We start from the raw sequence: 18,737 nt of genomic DNA on the forward strand, positions 1-18,737 counted from the left end.
AGATTGTGCTGATGTCTCACTCTGACGAGTTAAACTGGCGTTCAATTAGCGCGCAGACGAAGACAAATTGCTCGTTTTTGAACAACCATAGCGGCCATTTAGCCTAAGTGGCGCCCTAACTAGCGGGCGTTTGTGAACAACTGCGAGGGGAGGGGTCAGTTATCTTCAGCCGATGTAAATCGTTTTATCGTCTGCGTATCTCGGGCCCGTTAAGGGAAAACTTTAATTCTCTCTGCCTCCCGCCTTTCCCCGTCCCTCTCTCTCTTTCTCTCTCTCTCTCTGTCTGTGTGTGTGTGTGTGTGTGTGTGTGTGTGTGTGTTTGTGTACAAGCATGCGACACGCCAAATAATGCAATATGACGAATACTGAGAGCAAATGTGTAACTGCCCTCCCTGATATCGACGGTAATGTCTACTTCCGCACTCGTTCGTCATAATAGTAATAAATTAACACAGGATATGATGCATTTCTTTGTATTATTTCACTGTTTCATTCCTTTTTTTCCATTTTTAAACGCGAAAAATTTCATAGCCCTCGATTCTGGTTGAATCTGATAACAGAAGTTAATGCGAATTCGAAATTCTACAAGAGTGACCCACGCGGAAGATAACGGTGACCTCTACTAGGTAGCGAAGCCACTCTCACATAAAGGTAGAAGAACTAAGGGGATGAAGAGGTATGCTACATTTTGCTGTGTGATATCACTTCAGTTTTCGACCGCTGTTTCCTAGTCATGACTGGGCAGTAGAAAAATTTGTGCTCTGAGAGGAAGCTTTGTGCTCTGAGAGGAAGCTTCGCCGGCCGGAGTGGCCGAGCGGTTCTAGGCGGTACAATCTGGAACCGCGCGATCGCTACGGTCGCAGGTTCGAATTCTGCCTCGGGCATGGATATGTGTGATGTCCTTAGGTTAGTTAGGTTTAAGTAGGGGGACTGATGACCTCAGAAGTTAAGTCCCATAATGGTCAGAGCCATTTGAACCATTTGAGGAAGCTTCGAGCCCTCCTAGCAGCTCAAGTGGGCCCCAATATGGATGTAGGGAACTCCTTTGTCCGGCAGTCCCTGGGAATCGAGCAATTTTCGCAGAAGCCCGACTGTGGTCCATTCCAATGGGTTTTTGTAAATAGTGTTTAGAAATATTAATCTGTAAATTAAACTGTTGCGAACCTGGACTGCAGGGCCTGAAGTAGTTCCTCGGCTTTCAGAATAGGCTTGCTCAGATATGGTAATATTTCTCTCTCTCTCTCTCTCTCTCTCTCTCTCTCTCTCTCTCTCTCTCTCTCTCTCTCTCTCAATCAAAGTCTTTTCTATCCTCGGTCATCACATCATCTTAAAATTTTGTTATTTTTGTGTTTTTTTTTCAATTTCTAACTTATTTGTAATTGTTGAAAACAAATATTGCTCTTTGTACATGAAATATGTTTTTAATCAATGTGAAAAGCTGTGAAATGAACGCTCTGTTATATAATGTAAGGCAACATGTCTCTAATGACCAATAAATCAGACCAATCAAACTCCACTTCCATTGTGTGAACACTGCTGGTGCTACGCCGTGCGTTGGATAATGAACGCCGTGCTCACTTTGTCACCCCCTTGACGCCAAAGTTCAAAGTTCAAAGGCCCAGACACCGAAGTGCTGCTCGGCATGTCCAGGAGCATCGGTTCCGTTTTACTCCGAGGGGAAAAAAATGTTTGTCGAGAAAGTGGGGTTGTGCATCCGAGTACCTGGTATGCATGGGGCGATCAATCAAAGTAATACTGCACCAGTTCACTGCCTAGCTCACGATGGTAAAATGTGGGTCTTTTACGCAAAACGTCAGACCTTGGTTGTCCTCTGCCCTTATTTTTGGCAAAATTTGTTACATATCTCGTCTGTAGCATTGACAATAGCTTCGAGTTGTCCCCAGCACGTTGATTTTTTGGAAGGTTAGAATGTGGGCAGTAGGAAGGAATTTTTCGGGAGTTGCAGGGCGAATACAGGAGCCGGGAGATGTTCGCGGATGGAGCGTCGGAGGAGACAGGAGTTGATGCCCATCTGTGGCTGCTTGGTACACTTTGCTGATCCTGAGAAGACCTAAGTGTTCGCCGCGCGGAGTGGCCGCGCGGTTTGAGGCGTCATGTCACGGACTGCGCGGCCCCTCCCGCCGGAGGTTCAAGTCCTCCCTCGGGCATGGGTGTGTGTTATTCTTAGTACCAACAGAAGTTAGTGTAAGTTAGTTTAAGTAGTGTGTAAGTCACACACATTCACACACATTTGAATATTTTGAACACAAGTGTTCACTGTCCTGATTAGTGTGATTTGTAATTTGAGCAGCTCGATTATCTTATGTTTCTGGTCCGTAACTGGCGTTGCTAACTTGTATTTTATTTCAATAATATCTAGTGTAATGGGCAGGGGAACTACGAATATAGTGGGGGACAGTAAGTTGGGAATGTGAGTCTCACGGGAGGCGTGCCAGAGATACGTCTCTGCAGTCGCAGTATCCTCTGTGTCCTCGGTGGCTCAGATGGAGCTGGCACGGTAACTCAGCGTGTTCGGTCAGAGGGTTAGCTGCACTCTGTAATAACAATAAAAAAAACTGAGTTAATATATCAACGACGAACTGAAAACGGTGTCTTGCGACGTCCGCCCAGAGCAGATACAACGAAAAAAGAAAAAAAGAAAGATAGAGCGTCTGCCACGTAAGCAGGAGATACCGGGTTCGAGTCCCGGTCGGGACACACATTTTCAACTGTCCTCATTGACGTATATCAGCACCTGCATGCAGCTAAGGTTATTCATTTCATTGTATTGATTTAATTGTAGATATCATCGTGCTTCATCCTCAAGGTAGTAGGCCTACCTCACAGGGTGTTCCCATCAACTTTACCTTTTGTCAGCATATCTCTCTGATAACCTCTGATTAACTGTTGTGAATACAATATTAAACAAAATGTCAAAACTAGGCTTTATTCCCATTTCAAGATCCTAAAATTGCGTTACAACTTTCCTGGTTAAGCGACCCATTAAAAGTAACCGGTTACACTGCCAAGTTTTGGTTTGTTGTGTCGCCCCTGTCCTCGCTTACAGAGGCCAACTACAACGAGCATTGCACACGCTCGGCTTGAATAACACGACGTTGCTCAATAGCTCTTACATGACTTCAAAGCTTTCAGATCGATGTACAAAAGATTACGAGTACAAAATGGATTTGTGGTCTGATGATAGTGGTGCTTGCCACAGGGTTCTGTTTTGAATGCACTGTTTTCCTTGATATATATCAATTATATGCCACTACACATGACAGATAACTCGAAAAAAAAAATTCTCGTTGTAGATGACAACTGACAGACGCGGAAATTAATGAAACTGACGCAGCCAAGAGGCCAGGAATTAAAATCCAGACGTGGCTTTCAGAGAACAGTTGAACGACCACTGCTACAAAACGCAGCACTCTAGCAAAACCAAAATTTTGGTGTTCCAAGCTGGTCAAACAGTCAGTGAAGATAAACATTTTCAGTTCATAGGGCTTAATATCGAAAGCTTTCTTGAACGTATTAAGTTCAAGATCTTGTCCAGAAACTGAATGCTGCGCTGCTAGATATAAGAACTATGTCCATTTCCTCTGAAAACGACTCACGAAGGCTTGACTACTTTAGTTACTTTACTCTATCGTCTCGTATGGTGTTATGTTTTAAAGCATCTCTCCGCACTCGCCAAAAGATTCTTAGACCAGAAACGGCAGTTCAGATTGATCTGTGGTGACATTTCACTAATTTCGTGTAGGCCTTTGTTCATGTATCTGCAGCTGACACCCACCTTCTAGCTTTGACAGAATACTTCCCTTCCTACCTGCGTTAAGGTTCCTCTCAACCTCTCCTCTCCCACCCCGTTTCCTCCCTTGCCTCCCGTACGTTTGGTTAGGGATTCTCCATCCACGGCTGCATCCCACATTTCCGAAACACTTTCTCCCCACATTCCTCCTCATATACTGCTTATTTCTTGTACAGTGCTGGCCACGTTAAATGCAACAAATGTTTTGTAGATAACATGTTGACCAAGTATCAAATCATTACGTTTACAGACGTCTGTGACATGTGGTTCCTGCCAGAATCAGTAGCCAGAGTAGCAGCCATTGTTGGAGATCACCGCTGCCACACGTCTCGGTATTGAGTCAAAGAGACGTTGGATGTGTTCCTGGGGTACAGCAGCCCAAGCAGCTTCCACACGTTGCCAAAGATCATCTGGTGTGGCAGCTGGGGATGTAATCTGGGTCACTCGTTGAGCAACCATGGACCACATGTTTTCTATCGGCGAAAGATCCGGAGAGCGAGCCGGCCAGGGAAGCACTTCGATCTGGTTATTGACGAAGAACCTTTGGACAATGCGTGCCACGTGTGGTCGCGCATTATCCTGTTGAAATATGGCTGTGGCCGAGCCCTGAAGGTAACGAAGGACAACTCGCTCCAGCACCTCGGATATGTAGCGCCGGCTATTTAAAGTATCGGCAATGCGTACCAGAGGCGTGCGAGAGTAATATCCACTACCGCCCCATACCATAATACCCGGCGCAAGACCAGTGTAGCGGTGCATAATGCAGCTGTCCAGCATCCTCTCTCCACGGTGTCTCCACACTCGAATCCGACCATCGTGGTGCTGCAGACAGAAGCGTGCCTCGTCAGTAAAGACAACGTCATTCCATTCTGCCGTCCACATCCGTCTGTCATCACACCATTGGCGACGGAGAGGTCTGTAGTTCTGCGTCAATGGTAGACGAAGCAATGGACGTCTTGCGGACAGGCCACTCTGCTGTAAACGGCGTCGAATGGTACGCGCAGACACTGGATGATGCGTTACAGACGCAATGTGCTGTGCTATGGTTCGGGATGTCACTGAGCGATCCGTCACTGCCATGCGCACAATTTGCCTATCAGCACGTGCAGTGGTGCTCCGAGGTGAATGCGATCGACCACGTTGGTCCGTCGTACCCTTCTGCATCCAACGGTCACATATCCGCATTACAGTTGTTTGGTTTCGTCCAACACGACTAGCGATTTCTCTGTATGATAATCCACAATCTCGGTAAGCCACTATCCTTCCTCTGTCGAACTCGGATACTTGATCAAAAGATGTTCGCTGTTGTCTACGAGGCATAACTGATCGTCTTGTGAAACAACCACAATGTAACCACACGTGCCGAACGTACACTCGTCGAAATCGCCAAGCCTTAAATGGCGCTATGAGGTGGCGCCACAGGCGCGCGTGATGTGCGTCTGCGCTGAAATTCTAATCAGTTGCATATCTCATCGCTGCAAACTCATGGTGTAAATTTCACTTGATTCAGATGCTTCCTTCAGGGTGTTGCATTTACGGTGGCCAGCAGTGTAATATCAGTAAAGTGAAGTGAAGTGCTTCGTATTCGTGAAGACTTAGTTCATTGATTTTTTTTTCAAAGATAAGCATATTTCGCTTGAAATCTTCAATGTACCAACGCCTGTTTTGGAAGTTTTACGACATTTACATATGTTCTACCTAATTTTGTAGGAATACACTTTTCATTTAATATATGTTCTTGTCTGGACGGCTGACAAGCACCAAGTGAGGCAAGGAAATAGCAATAAAAATTATACTTATGTTAACAAGTTATAAAGTAGGACACAACCGTACAGCAACACCTATATTTATGCACTGTATGTGTGCCGTGAGCCGCGTGACCGTTATGGTCGCAGGTTCGAATCCTGCCTCGGGCATGGATGTGTGGGATGTCCTTTGGGTAGTTAGGTTTAAGTAGTTATAAGTTCTAGGGGACTGATGACCTCACAAGTTAGGTCCCATAGTGCTCAGAGCCATCTGAACCATTTTTTTGTGCCGTGAGACAGCATCGAAAATTTTTAGGTGCGTGTACGTTAACGGATCATGGAGTTTATTGTTCATGCTGTTGTTGTACCCCATTATATTGTCGTGGTATGTTGTACTGTATGTTTTTAGATGACTCCATGTCGTAATGCGGAAACTGCAACAGTAGGATAAGATCAACTATGGGCATTAACGGCGTCATTTAAACAATTACACATGCCGTGGCTCCACATTACAAGACGCTAATTGAAATCTAAAAGTATGTGTGTATTCCAGCACTAAAGTATTGACTGAAATAGTCACGCCACTTCACAACACGCAATCCGAACCTTGTTGTTCCCGCCACAATATTCAACTGATTGATTCACGACAAGACACCTGTGGTGTTAAATAATTGGCTCTGAGCACTATGGGACTTAACATCTATGGTCATCAGTCCCCTAGAACTTAGAACTACTTAAACCTAACTAACCTAAGGACACCACACAACACCCAGCCATCACGAGGCAGAGAAAATCCCTGACCCCGCCGGGAATCGAACCCGGGAACCCGGGCGTAGGAAGCGAGAACGCTACCGCACGACCACGAGCTGCGGGCGGTTAAATAATTCGTGCCACTTGAGATTCGCCTGGCCGTCGAAAGCAGTCGCGACACAAATTGTGTTTTATGCAACTGGACTGTTATTTTATTGAGAAGGTCCGTGTGTTGCTACGGAACCTGGACACAGTACAACGCTCTCGCCTAGAATAACAGCGCGTAACCACACTATTCATCCATCATAGGACTCTGCATCATGAAAAACAGCCTAGTTTGCGTCAGATTTCGGCTGGGTGGCCCGACTGTCAAACTAAGCCCTGAGAATGGTTTTTAAGGTTGATGTTTTCGAACAGCTCCGATTCGGTTGTCACCACTACCAGTCGCGCACTTTAAGCAAAAAGTGCCCCACTCTTATTGAGTGTGTTCCAAAAATATTAGGATCGTGAACAATGCCCCAATCGATACCCTTTCGACAGTAACTTGTCTCAATCTGTAGATATGATACACCCATCAATGGCACTTCATCATACAGTTGTGCCATGTGTCGAGAAAATAATGGCTTTACAATCGCATTACACACTGCTCGGATGATAGGTCAAGCAGTCGCTCCCATAGTGGTAGAAAAAGTGAGATTATAATACGAGCAGTCAAATTTTGAAAGACGGCTTGGTTCAAGATTCCCTTCTTCAGCATTCAGACTAAAGGTGCATTTGTCGAGAAAGACCTCTAAGACTACGATATCGTTAAAATTTCGAGGAAAATTTCAACGGGTACGAAATGAGAACAGACCTTGGTACACAAATATTCCAAGAAGGGAAGAATGTTCTGCCTGGAGGATAACGCTCATATAAAACACGATGTCTGCTGGTCAGTGTTTCAGTCCATTGACCGATTCTGGAACCACACGAAGAAGGCGCACTAGAGACCGCCGTAAGCAGTTTGCGGTATTTTCTACAATTCTTTTTGCTGTGAGACATGAGATGGTGTTTTGTGCAAAATATGTAAATATTAAGAGTTGAGTACATTTCAGTACTATATAATATATTAAAGCGATTTTGAGGATGTATTTAATTTTTCAGTTAGTGTTTCATGCTTAGTAAAATTCTTTGTTCTTTTATAACTAGTTATATAACATGTGGAGATCAAACCATAATTCGTCAGTAGTGCACCATCTTGTACGTTGAAACAGCAGGTCTCTTACGTGAAACACGTCATATTTGCAAATGAACCCAGTTTCTTAACGTGTTAACAATTTTCCCTGCTCGGGAAATGGAAATTTGTGTTAGTTGCCAATAAATTCTACTCCAAAATGTTTTTAACATTTAATTGGTTTTCGGTAACATCTATTCTGAATCAGATATCACTTACTGATTACTGCTACTAACAGAGTACTTATGTAACACCTACGCTGTTAAAGAAGGTATTGACAAGATTTTCTTTATTTCTCTACTTCTAATATTTGTTCCTGACCACTTGACCATGTCTCTTTGAAGAGTTTTTCACATTTGGGAAAACCTAGCTTCTCAGGAGTAATTTTTCCATTTCCAGAAAAAGATTTCGGCACACACGGAGTGAAGGCTATCATTTCAAAACTGAATAAGAAATACATTAAACTCCATTGCCGCTCCCTGAATGTCGAAGTAATTCTTCGTGCCTAAGACACCAAAAAGTTCTGATACAAGCAATTAAATGCATGCTTTGCCACTGATTAATTGAACTATCTTATACGTTTTTAATTTCATTAACACTAAAGACATCAAGTTTCCTGCTGTGTGAACAAGAACTTGTATTTACATCCTGTTGTGACTTGGCAAGACAGCCAAGCCACTAGGAGGTGAAGCCGAAAGGCACGCGTTTAAGCTCGAGCAGGCTGACGTGAGGTCTGGAACTGTTAAAGGATTTGAGTCTAGCAAATAAAGTACGTAGCTGTTGGAATACTTAACTTTAATCCATAATTGGTGAACATCGGTCTGACGGTACATGCATCACAAGATAAATAGCAAATGATAATGGCGCCTTGCTAGGTCGTAGCAAATGACGTAGCTGAAGGCTATGCTAACTATCGTCTCGGCAAATGAGAGCGCAATTTGTCAGTGAACCATCGCTAGCAAAGTCGGCTGTACAACTGGGGCGAGTGCTAGGACGTCTCTCTAGACCTGCCGTGTGGCGGCGCTCGGTCTGCAATCACTGACAGTGGCGACACGCGGGTGCGACGTATACTAACGGATCGCGGCCGATTTAAAGGCGACCACCTAGCAGGTGTGGTGTCTGGCGGTGACACCACACATCCGTTAAGCACTTCGTTCACAATCTGAGTCCTTTTGTCTTCTTCTTCTGCTTCTTCTCCTCGCCTTCACGCGTCCTGCTAATACAATTTCATTTCCCCGGTACACATCTTCTTTCAGTAACATCTGTTTACTTAATTCCTTCTCCTATTCTCCTTACCTTCTCCTTTTTACTCATGTTATTTTTCCTTTTCTACCTTTACATATTTCAAAAGGCTGCTACCTTTTCCTCTCTTCTCTCATGATCCAAGATTTGGCTTTCTTCACTGCGGCCAAACACTTCATAAACATTTCCCTAATCTGTTTCCCATACATATACAGAAAATACACTATTCTTAAAGACAAATTTTTCTGTTGCTATCTCGAATTAATGTCAATCTTACAACTTCACTGCGTTATTTTTATACTTGCTATATACTTAAAAATATTGCACACATTCCAGCGCCTCTCCATTCAGCAATTTTTTACCCTACCATGTTGTTCAGTTGTCACTACAGCCGTCTTCCGTAAGTTGATTCTCATAATCAACATATTCGGAACATTACAGCTCGGTAAGACTTCAATAGAAAATGATTTATGAGGAGTGCATGTTTAATGTGGTGGATATAGCTCCGTGTGTTACTAGCAGATGCCTCATCCACGCCATTTCTACTTAGTTTGTCCGAAAGTTTGTTGCCAATACTGCTATTTTACGCAGTTTTCCCAATTACGAAAGCGCGCTACAGCAGTAACGATGTTTCCATCTCCAGACCTGCGGAGACACTCATTTCTACATCTGTCCTGATTGATAAGACAATTGGCGTTGAATTGGCGCAGGAAAACTTTGCACACTTCGCTGTTACCTGCGAATCACCTGGTAGACTAGGACACACAGTAGCCTTCTCTGTAACTACCCCTCCACAGGGATCGTGACATTCAACTGTCAAATGACGTTGAGGAAAGTGACGTCGGTTGTCGCTTAGCAACCGAAATAAAACAGTATAAAGGAAGACCATCCCCCAAAACCGGCAGCTCAATTGCCTTAATAAAACTGCAAAGTAGGTCATAACGTCGACTTTAATAGTGATGGTTTCAAAATGTCTCTCCCAATACCAAGAAAGACTTTAATCAAATTGATGCTGGCCGTGGAAGTTTGGGTGTTACACAGTTTCCATGCTTTTATTAAAACATTTTTTCTGGTCTTAAGAATGGAATCACCAAGCTCTTGATACCCTATTACCATACTGCCGGTATGCACCCACTCATCACAACTGTGACGTAACTATATCTACATGTCTAATACTCTAAATATGAACAGCGTTAATAGTAAGAAAAAGAAATATGAATAGATTACTTTGCACTCACGTAGCACTCACTATTCGGGACGTCGGTATTACTTTGGAATGTGTTACACGCCAGTTTCTTTTAGCGAAGGATTCGTTAAGACGCGCGATATAACTTCGGCTCCGCGGGGATAAGGTGGCACTTAAAAGTCAATCTAGGAGCTCTTACGCGGTAAACTGGGCTTGTTATGGCAGCATTAAAGCGAAGCACCTGAATTACCATCTACGACAGAGGCGCCTGCCTTAACAGCACCCTCTAAGAAAGGATATGCCCCTGCAAACAGCCTGCTTTATTTAGAGCAAAAACGCTAGAAAATGACGTCGATGCATTTTCATACCACAAAATAGGGTAGTACTGTTACTTCCAGTCAACGGCGCAGTAATGTCACGAGCATTTCAGACCAGGAAAATTCTTTCGTAGGCGGTTTCCATGTATAAACTGAGTGTCGTTTTTACATCTGTAAATGAACCAATATGAGGTTCGTCCCATCACTAACAGTGTAACATAGTTTTTCTCGGTTCCCTCCTAGTGAAATGTACCTGTTGCTAGAGGCGCTTTATTGACTGAAAAAATTCCACATCTCTAACGTTCGGTGGGCCTGCCCTGTTTGACTACTTTGATGCAATAAAAGGAATTTTGAAAATTTGGGACGTGTTTCCTTTCTGTTGTCAGTGATTCACATACAGTACAAGTATTCTCATGTCCGACAGGGAACAACGCGAAAGCGTGAAACAGCATTATCGAATAACAATTCAGGCAGGTAAAAATATTCCTTGAGTGGACTGTATTCTTCATCCATAATCACACACTGAAATTAGTTAATTTCTATCTCATCGGTTACTGGCAAGCTAAAATGTAATCTTTTTTTCAAATGGCTCTAAGCTGTATGCGACTTAACATCTGAGGTCATCAGTCCCCTAGACTTAGAACTAAGTAAACCTAACTAACCAAAGGACATCACACACATCCAAGCCCGAGGCAGGATTGGAACCTGCGACCGTAGCAGCAGCGCGGCTCCGGACTGAAGCGCCTAGAACCGCTCGGCCACAGGGCCGGAAAATGTAATCATATCTGTGGAGGAAGCATGTTCAGCTCCATTTTCTTTTGGTTGCGGATCCTAATCAACAGACGTTGAAAAGTGACTACACTGTATCACAGCGCCAGAGATTCCGCCAAAGATTATTATTCCGCCGCCTCCCCTGGGCAGTAGTAGCTCAGCGGATGTCGAGGGCAGTTGTTGTTCTGTTGGGCGAGAGAGTAGATGCTGTTCGGTTGGTGTAATGTATGGATGGAAGATGTTGCAATTATCTCAGTGTATTTTTCGTCAATATATATTGAGGTAAAAAAAACAACAGTATTACAGATTTCTTTAATGACAATGCCTCTTGGTCACAGGTACAGTCAACGAAGCATCTGGCTCGTGTTGACGTATTAGACTTGTAATTCTGGTTTCTATGTGCAATTACAGTATTTCTTGTTTTTCAATTAGTTCATTGTAAATGGTGTTTAAAATATCTTGTCGTATTGAGGAAGAACCGAGCCAGATACATGTACGTTGAGTCACACTTCCACACACAGAACAGTTACACTTGTGCTTTGTTGTTTCGTAGCTTTTATAGTTGCAGGGAACTTAATTAATCAATTGTGTTTTGAGTTAATGGAAATTTGTTGTCATTCTTTATTTTTATTTTATGCAGTCAGATTGCGTGCTAATACTAGTCAGGGCCAACCGGTTACAAGACTTCGTAACCGGACACATAGCTACTAAAGTTATTGCATTTATTCATTATTTCTTTTTAATTAAGCCACCATGCAACGTCTAGAAAACGAAGATTTATTGTTCGTTCAAGTGTACTAATTTCACCAGATGGCACTTCAAATTTGGCAGAAAAGGGTTTTAATCCTTTCCGTCCGATGCTGTATCATCTAGTCGGAATTCAGTTTTATCTGCTTCTAAGCATATCGATGCTGGCAAAGAACAATGGTACTTGTTACCACCGTCATTCATTTTGTTATCATTTAAGCGAATCTTTTTCTGAAGTGGTCTCATAACAACATCAGTACACAGGTCAAAGGTGCAGATACTGTATTTGGAAGACAAATCATTTGTCGTGTTCTGTTCATACTATCCGAGCTACTTACTGCTGTGAAAGAGATTGTAATGCGGCTTCACAAAGGGTTGTAGCAGGTGATGAGCTGAGAAAACAATCTGACCTCCAAATAATTGAAATTGTTTAACAACATAGTAGCTAACCGATAGATGTTTGTGAGGTTGTTCGGCCAATAGAAGCGGCTGTTCGTGAAATCTGTGTAGAAAATTACTTTGCAAGGAATGAAGCAATCCTAATACCTGTAAGGGCAGATTGAAAGTTTTCCATTCTAACGATGCCAAGTCAAAAATCTGTATGCCACTCAAGAAAAATCGTCCCCAGCAGCTAGGCAATCACCCCTTGATGCACCAGGTTCAAGATATCCGTCTAATAAAGCACAGGGTCCTGTTGCATGAAGAAGCCCGTAACTGCCTGCTGAACACCATCATCGTCCATAAGTCCGCCCCAATAGCTGAGTGGTCAGCGTGACGGATTACCGTCCTACGGACCCGGGTTCAATTCCCGGCTGGGCCGGAGATTTTCTCCGCTCAGGGACTGGGTGTTGTGCTGTCTTCATCACCATTTCATCCCCATCCGGAGCGCAGGTCGCTCAATGTGGCGTCGGATGTAACAAGATCTCCACCAAGGCGGCCGGACCTGCCCCGCACGGGGTCTCCCAGCCAATGACGCCACACGCCCATTTCCATCGTTCAGTAAGAATCGTAGGTCTTTCAAGGCCCCGTTTAAGTGATCGAAGGCGTGATAACCGAACGGGGAGAGGTCAGGACTATAGGGCTGACATGTGAGTGTCACCTACTCGAGCTGGCGTGACTTCTGTGTCACGACGTTTGTGATATCGGGGACATGCGTTACCATGAACTTTGTGCACCATTCTACAACGGTGGTTTCTGACAGACATACTGCTCCATACACATCCTTCACTTTCCGATGGATTGCTATCGGAGTTTATCCTACGGCAGCCAAGTAAGAATTATTAGCACGTTAGCCGGTTTTTGGACGCATTTGGTAATAACGTCGTCACACTCCGCCCTTCCGCGTTTAGCGCAAGCATGTCGAAAAGACATGAACGCAACAGTAAGCAGCAGTTTACATGTCGGTGCAATGGGAACTTGCACAGGTCACACCACTTTTAAAGGAAGGTAGAAGTAATCCACTAAATTACCGGCCCTTATCGTTAACATCGATATGCAGCAGTATTTTAGAAGATGTATTGTGTTCGAACAGTATGAATTACCTCGAAGAAAACGGTCTATTGCCGGCCGGGGTGGCCGAGCGGTTCTAGGCGCTACAGTCTGGAACCGCGCGACCGCTACAGTCGCAGGTTCGAATCCTGCCTCGGGCATGGATGTGTGTAATGTCCTTAGGTTAGTTAGGTTCAAGTAGTTCAAAGTTCTAGGGGACTGATTACCTCAGAATTCAAGTCCCATACTGCTCAGAGCCATTTTGAACCTTTTGAGAACGGTCTATTGACACACAGACAGCATGGGTTTAGAAAACATCGTTCCTGTGAAACACAACTAGCTGTTTATTTACATGAAGTGTTGAGTTCTGTTCACAAGGGATTTCAAATCGATTCCGTATTTCTGGATTTCCGGAAGGCTTTTGACACTGTACCACACAAGCGGCTCGTAGTGAAATTGCTTAATTATGGAATATCGTCTCAGTTATGTGACTGGATTTGTGATTTTCTGTCAGAGAGGTCACAGTTCGTAGTAATTGACGGAAAGTCATCGAGTAAAACAAAAGTGATTTCTAGCGTTCCCCAAGGTAGTGTTATAGGTCCTTTGCTGTTCCTTATCTATATAAACGATTCGGGAAACAATCTGAGCAGCCGTCTTATCTTGTTTGCAAATGACGCTGTCGTTTATCGTCTAATAGTCACCAGAAGATCAAAACAAACTGCAAAACTATTTATAAAAAATATCGGAATGGTGCGAAAAGTGGCAGTTGACACTAAATAACGAAAAGTGTGAGGTCATCCACAGGAGTGCTGAAAGGAACTCGTTAAACTTCTGTTACACAATATATCAGTCTAATCTAAAAGCTGTAAATTCAACTAAATACCTAGGCATTACAATTACGAACAACTTAAATTGGAAGGATCACGTAGAAAGTGTTGTGGGGAAGCCTAACCTAAGATTTCGTTTCGTTGGCACGACACTTAGAAAGTGTAACAAACCTACTAAGGAGACTGCCTACACTACGCTTGTCCGTCCTCTTTTAGAGTAATGCTGCGCGGTGTGGGATTCTTACCAGATAGAACTGAAGGAGTGCATCGAGAAAGTTCAAAGAAAGGCAGCAAGTTTTGTATTATCGTGAAGTATGGGACAGAGTGTCACAGAAATAATGCAGGGTTTGGGCTGGACATCATTAAATGAAAGGCGTTTTTCGTTGCGACGGAATCTTCTCACGAAATTTCAATCACCAACTTTCTCCTCCGAATGCGAAAATATTTTGTTGACACCGGAGGGAGGAACGATCACCACGATAAAATGAGGGAAATCAGAGCTCGTACGGAAAGATATAGGTGTTCATTCTTTCCTCGCTCTATATGAGATTAGAATGATAGAGAATTGTGAAGGTCGTTCGATGAACCCTCTGCCAGGCACTTAAATGTGATTTGAAGAATATGCATGTAGATGTAGAATTATAGATGCATCGGAGTCTCGCTGCGTTGCAGTATGCTGAATATCAAAATACCTGGCATACAGCCAATACAGATCAATCGAGAATATCTGAAGAGTAATATAATAACGTAAATCAAAAGGCGCTTACTACCAACTGGACACGTTAACATGTTAGACCTACACATATCAAAGTTGCTCCATCGTGGATTCCAAAACATAAACTTTCAAGATGCTCTTACTTGTTCGAAGGCAAACAAAATCATCAAGGATTTGGTTGCAGCTGTTGAAAGAAATGTCAGTATTTTCTAGGTGTTGGCACATCACTGGAACAGAAACTGACCAGACATCGCAGTTCACTTTTTGTCTAAACCATCACCTGATTCTTAAAAAAGATCCATTAGAAGTATTGAATCACATCGGTACTACCTACCCAAAGCTACTAAAAATTGCACTGAAATATTTGAGCTGTACAGCCACATCGTCAGACTACTCTCGGCGTGAACAACGTAATAGGCTGAACGGGAAACTTCTGTCAATAATTGTTATTTTTACCGTCTTCATATAAATCGTTATGCTACATGTGATTTCGTTTATTGATTAATAAGTATGTAAGTATGATATTAGATGTACTCGTATGTTTTTTTACGCCATTCTAAAATTTCATCATTTACCATCGATCTTTTGCGGTCTATTATTGTCGGCAACCCGATGTTTGGACGTCGATGATAAAATCGAAATCCGGTCGTTGTGGCCGAGCGGTTGTAGACGCTTCAGTGCGGAGCCGCGCTGCTGCTACGGTCGCAGGTTCGAATCCTGCCTCGAGCGTGGTTAGTTAGGGAACTGATGACCTCAGTTGTTAAGTCCCATAGTGCTTAGAGCCATTTGAACCATAAAATCGAAATGAGCATCAGTTATTTGTCAACATCGCTCATCTCTACACTTAATTAGTTCCAGTTAAAACCGGTACCCTGACTGACACAATGTCCGACAAAAGGGCAACGGGCATGATCGCAGCACACCTACAGGTGGTATGTGTTACAGTGCAATGTCGGAAACGGCGTTTGTCTCACACGTGACGCAAAGTGTATTTTCTTCCGTCCGTATCGACGTTGCTGCCTGGTGGGCGGTACTTGAAATGGCCTTGTCAGGTAGTACTGACAAGGGAACCTCCCCATCGCACCCCCCTCGGATTTAGTTATATGTTGGCACAGTGGATAGGCCTTGAAAAACTGAACACAGGTCAATCGAGAAAACAGGAAGAAGTTGTGTGGAACCGTGAAAAAAATTATTGAAATATACAAACTGAGTAATCCATGCGCAAGATAGGCAACATCAAGGTTTATACGAGCTGAGAAGCGCCGTGGTCCCGTGGTTAGCGTGAGTAGCTGCAGAACGAAAGGTCCTTGATTCAAGTCTTCCCTCGACTGAAAATTTTACTTTCTTTATTATCGCAAAGTTATGATTTGTCCGTTCGTTCATTGACGCCTCTGTTCACTGCAATAAGTTTAGTGTCTGTGTTTTGCGATCGCACCGCAAAACCGTGCGATTAGTAGACGAAAGGACGTGCCTCTCCAATGGGAACCGAAAACATTTGATCCCAAGGTCATAGGTCAACCGATTCCTCCACGGGAAAACACGTCTGATATATTCTATACGACACTGGTGACGGCATGTGCGTCACATGACAGGAATATGTTGTCGACCCACCTAACTTGTACACTTGCCGAATGGGTAAAAAGATTCTTCTACCTTGCCCGATTTAGGTTTTCTTGTGGATGTGATGATCACTCCCAAAAAAGTGATGAAAACATAAGAGTTTGTCACATAAACAGAAAATGAAAAATTAAACTTTTCATTCGAGGGAGGCCTTGAACCTAGGACCTCTCGTTCCGTAGCTGCTCTCGCTAACCACGGAACCACGGCGCTCCTCGACTCCCAGTGTCCTTGATGTTGCATATGTTGGCATGGACTACTCAGTTTGTATATTTTACTAATTTTTTTCATAGTTCCACACAACTTCTTCCTGTTTTCTCGATTGATCCATGTTCAGTTTTCAAGGCCTATCCACTGTGCCAACTTATAACTAAATCTGAGGGGGGTGCGATGGGGAGGTTCCCTTGTGAGCTGTCGGCGTCAGTGGCGTGGTAAGTAACTGTTAGCTGCGCGGGCACGATTTGCTCGTGGCAGATGCGGACGGCAGGACAGGAAGGCAAGCGTGTGGCGGTAGGTATATTTAGCACGGTGTCAGGGGTTTTTCGCGGCTGACTCACAAACTGGGCGGCCACAGTTTATATCCCACATCACGTTGGACATAGAAATAGCAACCTTCCAAGAACACCAAATATTCCTGCTACGAGAATGATCAAACGCGTCGAAATACTACTTCCTGCTGCTTGCACGAGGAAGTTTGTAATGTCTCTGTGTGGATGTGGGAGGTAGTCGAGCTGCTTTACTTGTTGCTACCAGGTTTGTGAACTGCACAAGGTCGACGAAGTACGAACAAGAGTTCAGGAAGAGTTGAATCAGAAGTCTGAAAGGGAGTGTTTCTTGATAGAGTGCTAGGGGAATGCCGGCCGAAGTGACCGTGCGGTTAAAGGCGCTGCAGTCTGGAACCGCAAGACCGCTACGGTCGTAGGTTCGAATCCTGCCTCGGGCATGGATGTTTGTGATGTCCTTAGGATAGTTAGGTTTAACTAGTTCTTAGTTCTAGGGGACTAATGACCTCAGCAGTTGAGTCCCATAGTGCTCAGAGCCATTTGAACCATTTTCTAGGGGAATGTAGCTTAAAGTAATCCATTGTGTGGTGATATCTAGGCTGGCATTATGGGGCAGCCGAAACTGTTCGTCCGGTACATAGTTTCCTTGGTTTACTATACATTTCCACTTAGAAACAATGCAAATTTTAAAAAAGGTAAGTGACTGTCCTCATCCTTGTCTTGTGCTTTAGTTAACAATGAATAATGAAGAAACCTAAGATTCAATTGGTTCAAATGGCTCTGAGCACTATGGGACTTGACTACTGAGATCATCAGTCCCCTAGAACTTAGAGCTACTTAAACCTAACTTACCTAAGGACATCACACACATCCATGCCCGAGGCAGGATTCTAGCTTGCGACCGCAACGGTCGCGCGGTTCCAGACTGTAGCGCCTAGATCCGCAAGGCCACTCCGGCCTGCTCTATTTTTCCAATTCAACAGATTTGCACACACACACATTCCGACAACTGGTTAATGTGCTCCCTATGGAGCGTGACCACCTCTGGCAGCAGTACAGGCCTGACAACGACCCAGCACGCTGTAAATAGCGTCATCAATGTCATGTTGAGGCAATAATGCCCAGTCTTCCTGCGTAGCTGCTGGCAAGTCTTGGAGAGTGATTGGTGGATGTTGATGTGATGCAGTCCGTCACCCTAGTGCATTCCAGACATGTTCTATGGGCCGGCCGCGGTGGTCTAGCGGTTCTAGGCGCGCACTCCGGAACCGCGCGACTGCTACGGTCGCAGGTTCGAATCCTGCCTCGGGCATGGATGTGTGTGATGTCCTTAGGTTAGTTAGGTTTAAGTAGTTCTAAGTTCTAGGGGACTGATGACCACAGTAGTTAAGTCCCATAGTGCTCAGAGCCATTTGAACCATTTGAACCATATTCTATGGGATTCAAACCCGATTCTCCCGTACAATTTCATGAATAGGGGTTCTCGTGGTAAATATAATCCCTGCCCACACCATTGTGTATCCTCCTCGATATCTGTCTCCTTCCACAACGTTTGGGACACGAAATCATGTTCCACGTTCCCTCCAGATGCAAATCCATCGAGAATCACTTACCAACTGACTCGGGACTCACCTGTTAAAACAACATTGGTCCACTGCAATGAAGGCCACTCTGCTGAAGCCTTCTCTGCACACCGTTTGCCTAGATAGGACATATCTAGAGGATGCTGCGAGGTCAAATGCCAGCAGTCCACAGTCCACCCCCCAACTCTGCCACCCCACCCACACCGGACCCAGGGTGAAGGGCTA

The sequence above is a fragment of the Schistocerca americana genome, chromosome 5 (genome assembly GCF_021461395.2).
Source record: "Schistocerca americana isolate TAMUIC-IGC-003095 chromosome 5, iqSchAmer2.1, whole genome shotgun sequence".
NCBI classification, from domain to species: Eukaryota; Metazoa; Arthropoda; class Insecta; order Orthoptera; family Acrididae; genus Schistocerca; species Schistocerca americana.